Source organism: Meleagris gallopavo, chromosome Z, assembly GCF_000146605.3.
Source record: "Meleagris gallopavo isolate NT-WF06-2002-E0010 breed Aviagen turkey brand Nicholas breeding stock chromosome Z, Turkey_5.1, whole genome shotgun sequence".
Classification (NCBI taxonomy): domain Eukaryota; kingdom Metazoa; phylum Chordata; class Aves; order Galliformes; family Phasianidae; genus Meleagris; species Meleagris gallopavo.
In genome coordinates, this window is record NC_015041.2 from 27715449 (window position 1) to 27723679 (window position 8231).

Sequence of the window (8231 nt, forward strand, 5' to 3'; positions counted from 1 at the left end):
AATATTATTTATACAATGATTTTTTTTTTTTTACTTTCCTAGCAAGATATGTTACCTTTTCAACTCTGACAAGATTTTGAAAATACAATCAGTCAACTTAGCACAGTGGCATAACAAATGCATATCCATAAACTGGAGAAGTTGAGTGCTGAGATATTTTTGTACCTCCATGCAGATGACAGCTCTAAGAAACAGAGATATTCAGGGGAAAACGACTTTGCAAGATCTGGCAGTCTTTGATAGAAATGGAAGCAACATCTATCCACAGCCTTGTCAAATATCATTAGATATTCCAGTGGCAGAAGTAATAACTTATCTCAAGGAAAAGCTGTACATTTTTTAAAAATCATGGGTAAAACAATATATTTTGGCAAAGCATCACCTCAGAAATGACTGAACAGTGTTAAATGAAATATTTATATTTGACTCAAGGCAAATATTTTGCACAGTTATCTGTTTGAATGCTTATATTTAGGAAGTGAAAGATGTCTGAAGTCAGTGTTTTAAAAAAAAAGAATCAAACCTGAAGCAACCCATATGTAGGAAAAACCTGATTACATATAAAAAAAAATGAATTTTAGGCTGTAATCTTAAAAACAAAGTAAGATTACATTAATACTTGCTTCAGCTCACACGCTGTGAATATTTTCTATCAGAGGTTATTGTACTTAACATCGTATTTAAATAACAAATTATGTACCTGTTGTTTATATACTACTTATCTCAAATTAGGATTGATATTCTAGGATTGATACGATATTACTCATCCTATTAAACTGAGCAGACAGTTTCAGAATGGGATGTTTCATTATAGATTGAGATTTTCATGCAAGAAAACTATCTGTGCAAAGTTCTTCTGAGATTAACATAGATGTGGATAAATAAACAGATCTGTCCAATTTCATCTAAAAGTAAAAAATCAGCCAGGGATGTTATTATCCATCCACAATATATGGAAAATCCCTCAAATAAACCTGTTGTGACATGTATCTAAAAGAAGGCCTGCTTAGTTTTGGTTTTAATGACCCTAATCTGGAATTTTGTAAAGGATCTCTCTCCCTTTCCCTGTAATGCTTACATTTATCTCCTCTACATATAGGAAATTGATGGCTTTTCCTGCACCTCGCTTTCACATTTGCACAACCAGAAAGTAGCTCCAAATACACAGTACTCATGCAAATGGAGGTTGTCAGCTTCTGCTGATATGTAATAATACTGATATGTTAGAAAATTAAATTATATTCAAATAACATTGCTATTTAGTCAGCTCTTAGATTGCCTAATTTATTAAGTAGATAATATGTCTGGCACAGTTATATATAGTTACTATTAAGCATGAACAAGTTCTTAATTTAAAAATATGCAAAGCTGCTTAAAGTTCTATCTTTGAAGATATTCATACTTCAAACGTCTTTAAGAATGTTGTTTATATAAACATGTTATTATTCAGAAGATTCCTAAAAAGTTATGCAAAATGATGTCAAACCTCTATTTTAATACATTAAAAGATGTTAGTATGAGAGCTGCAGGCAAGAATTTCAACATGTTTAAGCTACAGGCCAGTCGGTCTCATCTCTGTGCCTAGCAAGATCATGGAACAGATCCTCCTGAAGACCTTACTAAGGCACATGGAAAATAAAGTCGAAGTGAGTGGAAGTAACCAACATATCTTCACCAAGGGCAATCCATTTCTGACAGACTTGGTGGCCTTTTATGATGGAGTTACAGCATCAGTGGATAAAGGAAGAGCAACTGATGTCATCAACCTGGACATGTGCAAAGCAATTTACAGTACTCCATATGACATCCTGGTTGCCAAATTGGAGAAAAATGGATTTGGTGAATGGACTACTCACTGAATAAGGAATTGGATGGATGGTGGCACTCAGATAGTTGCAGTCAATGGCTCAGTGTCAAAGTGGGGACTGGTGATGAGTGGTATTTCTCAGGGATTTGGAGTTGAGACCAGTGCTGTTTAATATCTTTGCAGGCAACATGGACAGTGGGATCGAGTACACCCTCAGCAGATTTGCAAATTACATCAACCTGAGTGGTGCAGTTGACACGCTAGAAGGAAAGGATGCCATCCAGGACTACCTGAACAGGTTTGAAGTTTAACTAGGCCAAGTATAAGATCCTGCACCCGGGTCAGGACATCAGGGCAATCCCAAACACAGATACAGGTTGGGCAGAAAATGACTTGAAAGCAGCCCTGAGGAGAAGGATTTAGGAATGTCGGTTGATGAAAGATTCAGCATGTGATGGCAATGTGTGTTTGCATCCCAGAAGGCCAGACATATCAGGGGTTGCAAGAGAAGTGTGATCAGCAGCTCAACGGAGGTGATTCTGCCCCTCTACTCTGCTCTCATGAGATCTCACCTGGAGAACTATCTCCAATTCTGGAGCCCCCAACAAAAGAAGGACAAGGAGTCATTGGAACATATCCAGAGGAAGGACACAAAGATGATCAAAGGGCTGGAGCACTTCCCCTGTGCGGACTGGCTGAGAAAATCATAGAATCATAGAATTGCAAGGTTGGAAAGGACCTACCTAAGATCATCAAGTCCAACCGCCCTCCCATCACCATTACTACCGCAAGCTACTAAACCATATCTCATAGCTCCTCATCCAGACACCTCTTGAACACTGCCAGGATGGCGACTCCACCACCTCCCTGGGCAGGCCATTCCAGTGCCTGACCAGTCTCTAAGAGAAAATCTTCTTCCTTATGGTACAACTTGTGTCCATTTACTTGGGTCCTGTTTGTTGCCTGGGAGAAGAGGCCAAACCTCTCCTCATCACAACCTCCCTTCAGGAAGTTGTAGAGTTCAATGAGGTCTGCTCTGAGCCTCTTCTTCTCCAGACTAAACAATCCCAGCTCCCTCATCTCTTCCTCATAACACTTATGCTCCAGACCCCTCACCAGTTTTGTTGCCCTTCTCTGGACTCATTCCAGGTCCTCAATGTCTTTCTTGTAGTGAGGGGCTGAAAACTGAACACAGTACTTGAGGCACAGCCTCACCAGTGCTGAGTACAGGGGAATGATTACCTCCCTGCTCCTGCTGGCCATGCTATTTGTAATGCAGGCCAGGATGGTATTGGCCCTCTTGGCCACCTGGGCACCCTGTCAACTTGTGTTCAGCTGAGCATCAACCAACACCCCCAGATCCCTTTCCTCTTCACAGTCACCTAGCCACTCTGCCCCAAGCTTATAGCGCTGCATGTTATTGTGTTTTGCATGGGGGTTATTGTGGCCAAAGTGCAGGACCGAGCACTTGGCTTTGTTGAACCTCATCTCATTCACCTCAGCCCAGCAATCTAGTATATCTAGATCCCTCTGAAGGGCTTCCCTATGCTCAGGCAGATTAACACTACCTCCCAAGTTGGTTTCATCTGCAAATTTACTGAGGGTACTCAATCCCCTCACAAAGGTCATCAGTAAAGATATTAAACAAGATGGGCCCCAGTATCCCCAGTGGTGCCTGGGGGACACCATTTGTAGCAGGTCACCAGCTGGACTTAACTCTAGAACTGGAGCTCTTCAGGGTGGAGAAGAGAAGGCTCCAGGGGGGCCTTCCAGTACCTGAAGGGGGCCTTCAGGAGAGTGGAGGAGGGACTTTTTATAAGGGCATGTAGGGACAGGACTAGGGAAAATGGAAGAAGATAGACCTAAGACTGGATATGAGGAAGAAATTTTTACTGTGAGAGTGGTAAGACACTCAAGCATTTGCTCAGTGAGGTTGTGAATGCCTCCTCCCTGGAATCATTCAAGGTCAGTCTGGATGAGGCTTTGAGCAACCTCATCTAGAGGAAGATGACTTGCCCATAATAGAGAGGTTGGAACTATGTGATCTTAAATGTCCCTTTCAACCCAGACCATTCTATGATCCTGTGATTCCTTGTTGCCCTTAATTAATCAAAAAAGAAGTCATCACTTTCTCTATTTATACATTAGCATGGCCAGTCTTCAAAGTTTGAGATTACTCTTCACATCAACAAATGGAAAAATTATAGGAGATTATAAGAGACAAATAATAACTAATTCTATTTTGGCAAATGCTGTAGTCATAGCAGACTTCAGGAAAGCTTCAAAAACCTCAAACCTTGAATTCCAAGATGCATTAGAATCAAGGATAATCAGCTGATAATGAGATAACTGTGCGGGGGAAAAAATAGGAGATCTCAATGTAGTGAAAATCTGATCCTGACAGTATCCAGATCCAGAGCCTTAACTTTATATAGGAAAGAAAGCTTAAGTCCTGGAGAACGTGTTAAGATGAACAGGTTCCATTTCTGGCTTAACAACAGAGTCCTTGTATCAAATACTGATTTTCCTTTGTCTTGGTTTCCAAATGGAAAATTTATACATACATCTCCTTACCCTTGTTCAAAAAAAAAAAAAAAGGCGTAGAAGGAGAGCAGTACAAAAATATTCTCCTATCAAGATAGTTTGAAATTCTGTAAAATAAATAGTAAGAGTATTTGTTTTCATACACTCCATTTTACCAGGATTTATTTGTAGTCAAGACTGCAAGTGTTAAGCTGTGTTGGTTAATATAAAGGAAAAGTAATTTTAATCTAAAATAATATTCCACTTTCACTTTTACACATTTTGAAATTGTAATACTTGTGAAATATGTAATTTAGTTTCAGTATTCTGTCAGACAACCCTATTTTATTTTTTTTCCCTGTAAAACTCCTTCATGACATTACAGTGAAGTTTTTGTGAACTATCTAAAAAGTATGAGCTGAATATATACCAGTGTGAAGATGAATCCTAGGGTTCACTTAGCAGCAGCCTGGAACAATGTATAATGTGATCACATTCCAGCTGAATTTCAGGTCATTTCACTTAAGTTCAAATTTAAGTTGAACCTCTGTGAAGAGAATCATATTTTTCTTCAAATTTATACTGACATCTAGAATAAAAAATGGCTCACTAACTTATGGTAAGGAGATTTTTCCATATAAATGAAATGTATACTTCTTTAAACAGAAAGATTCTGTAACTCCAATGCAGATTGAATCTCTAGGTATGCCAGGAACAGATACTAGCTGATAAACTCTCAAATATATACACCCCTTGAATAAAAATCAAGCCTGATTGCATGGACTTTAGTTCTAATATTTTGTGTTTTCAGTCAAAAAGGTAGTTGTTGTTTGTTTGTTTGTTTTAAATCTATAGAAAAGACCTCTGGATGTCATCTCGTCCAGATCCCCGTGCAAAACACAGTTAAAGGAGATTTCTCAGACCCTGTCCAGACAGATTTGGAGTATTTTCATGAAGTGTATATTCCAAGATTCTCCAAACAATCTTTCTTAATGTTCAACCATCCTTACAATAATCTATTTTCTTATTTTTATTTAAAATGTCTAATGTTACAGTTTGTATTTGCTGCCTCTTGTCCTTCCTCTTGCTACCTTTTAGAAGTTTGGTTCAGCATATGATCTCCTATCTGTATATGCCAGTAGGTCCTCCTCTTCCAAACAAAGCTATGATTTCCACAAATTGAACAAGACCTGTTCCTGCAGTTTCTTCTTCAATGTCTCGTGCTCCAGTCCCAGGAGAATAGGTCCGGACTGTCTCCATTACATCTGTGTCTGTCTTATGTGATTGTATGCCATCACACAAGTAGTGAATAACAGTGTAGTGTCACTTCTCCAGTCCTTCTGGCTGCTTGCTAATGCAGTCTGGGATGTGGAAGGGCTGCTGCCTTAGGGCCAGCCTGATATTCCTCAGTGATCCCAGAACATTTACTACAGAGCTGCTTCAGAGCTGGTGATCCCCTGTCTTCAATATTACCTCTACCACAACAATGCAGGGCATTGTGTTCACTTTCGCATGATTCCTGAGTCATTTCTCCTGACTGTTCACATTTATCTGAGAAGCATCTCTGTATTCTTCAGAAGATTGCTCCTTCCATTAAGTTTTTGTGTGACCTCTAAGTTTTATTTACAGAGTGACCTCTGTACCATTCCAGTTTTTAATGAAAGATGTTAAACATGAATGGCCATGGTATTGGTCCTTGAAGGCAGCTACTACTCATTGGTGACCGTCTGATCATAGATCACAGCACAGTAAGTTCAGCAGTTCAGGCTATTTTCCACCCAAATTATAACTGCTATCTAGTCCATTATCACCAATCCGGCAACAAAACTACTGTTAAAGACTTTATCAAAGTGAGGTTGCTCAAATACAAACATTTTTAATGTGTTCATATTTTCCTCTGCAAGTAATCACATTGGATTCTTGTGACATTTATAAGGATTGTATATATGATATAAAGTGAAGTAAGGTGCTACTTACATTCCTTATATTTTTGTAGCATTACTGTATACTTACTAAATTTATCATTCCATTTTGAAAAAAAGGAATTAAGTGAAACTTCTGTGACTACTTCCTCAAAGGCGTGTTCTGACTGTTCAAATTCCACATCACAAAGTTGAGGTGTTTTATGTATTTATTTATTTTCACATCACTATAATCATCAACTCCAGTAATTTGGGATCATCTTTTCACACATTGGTCATTTGTTATGCCAGATAAATACATCATGTTTGATGAAAAACAATTTGTCACCATGAAAATTTTCAAACATCTAGTTCAACTGCACATTTTTAACATGGCTACTAACTATGCTTCTCTCCTTTTAATGCTAAATTTATTAACAAAATATTCTTTCTTCTTCGAATATTACTGGAATATTTCTTTAGTTTATCATTTTGAGTAAAACACAGCAAAGTACACAGCACTGTGCTGAGCATAAACTTGAAATTCCATGTTCAGTGCTAGCTTAGCCAGCTTCTTTGATCCCGAGATAAGCTTCTAAAACAGAATTTAACTGTGATGCTGTATACAAAATGGGAGAAACATCTGGAGAAATTTCATGTGTTGATACGAAGGTATTGGTGCTAATTTTACCTTGCACATGAGTAAATGAATTATTAGATCTCTTGACCTTTTTTAACTGACCTTATAATTGTGAAATATAAAGCAATTTAAAATGTTTTAATTATTTTAATAGGCAATAAAATATAATAATAATAAAAAAAATCCTCCATGCAATGTTGTTAGTAGCAAACTTTTCCATATTCATTAACTTTCAACTCATTTCTGAAAAACTAAAAGCTGATGATCTGTGCCAGTAAACAAACTGTTTCTTCCATTTAACTTTTTGTATGATCAACTGTTCACAGTCAACTGTAAAAACAAAGCAAATGAAGATGCAATTGGAATATCTGTGTATATTAAGCAAGTCTATCAGTACCCAGGATTCCTAAGCAATAGTCTCAGTCACCCTCTTTAGAGTGAACTGGGCTCACATGGTTATTATTTTCTGGCCTGGGATCGTCTCTCTCTCTAGGTATGCACCTCATTAATGGTTGCTGTTGAAGGTGTCATTCCTCAGGTACTTTGGAAAGTATTGTCAATATTTAGGGTTGTTCTTGATTTCATGCAGAAATCAAGGCAACTATGTTGTATACTGTGTATGCATGTGACCTTTTGGCATAAGATGACTCCCACTGTCATCTGTGTTTTATAATGTAGTTATTCATTTCATCTAAGAACTGGTAGCAAATAGGACTATTAACAAAGATTTTGCCACTGCAGCAATGCTGATGATAGAAGATAGCTCAAAGCCTATTTCTCTTTCTAGTTTTCTCAGAATACAATAGACAATCACATTAGAATTACAATTTGGAAAGGCTCAAGGTATATTCTCTTCATTAGATCAAAAATGTGGTCACTCATGTTTTCTTAAAAAACAAAACAAAACAAAAAAACCTGTCTGTCTAGTTTATTAGTAATTATTTTATTAGTAATTTCATTTCATCAGCAATCAGGCAATAGCAGAAAATTATCGGACTCAAAGGGTGGTTGTTTTGTGTTGTTTTTTTTTTTTTAATTTTGAGTTTAAAGCATCTTTGGTCTTCATCATTATCAGTTAACACTAATAAACCTCCTCTAGGCCACAGGTTATTTTGTGCTCTCAAAGAGTAAAAGAGATGTGAAGCAAATAAGCTGCCTGTAATTCATGGAGAAGTGCCTAAGTGTAGTGGTCAATCACAAAATTACTGAAGAAATGCTTTAGCTTTACTAGAAAATTTTGTAAAACACACATCAAACACTCACAGGAAGTGAAGTTGTTATTTTAAGGTTTCAAATAAAAAATAACTGCTCACATAAATTATATTCCAAATTTGAACCAGAAATATACTATATTCGGATT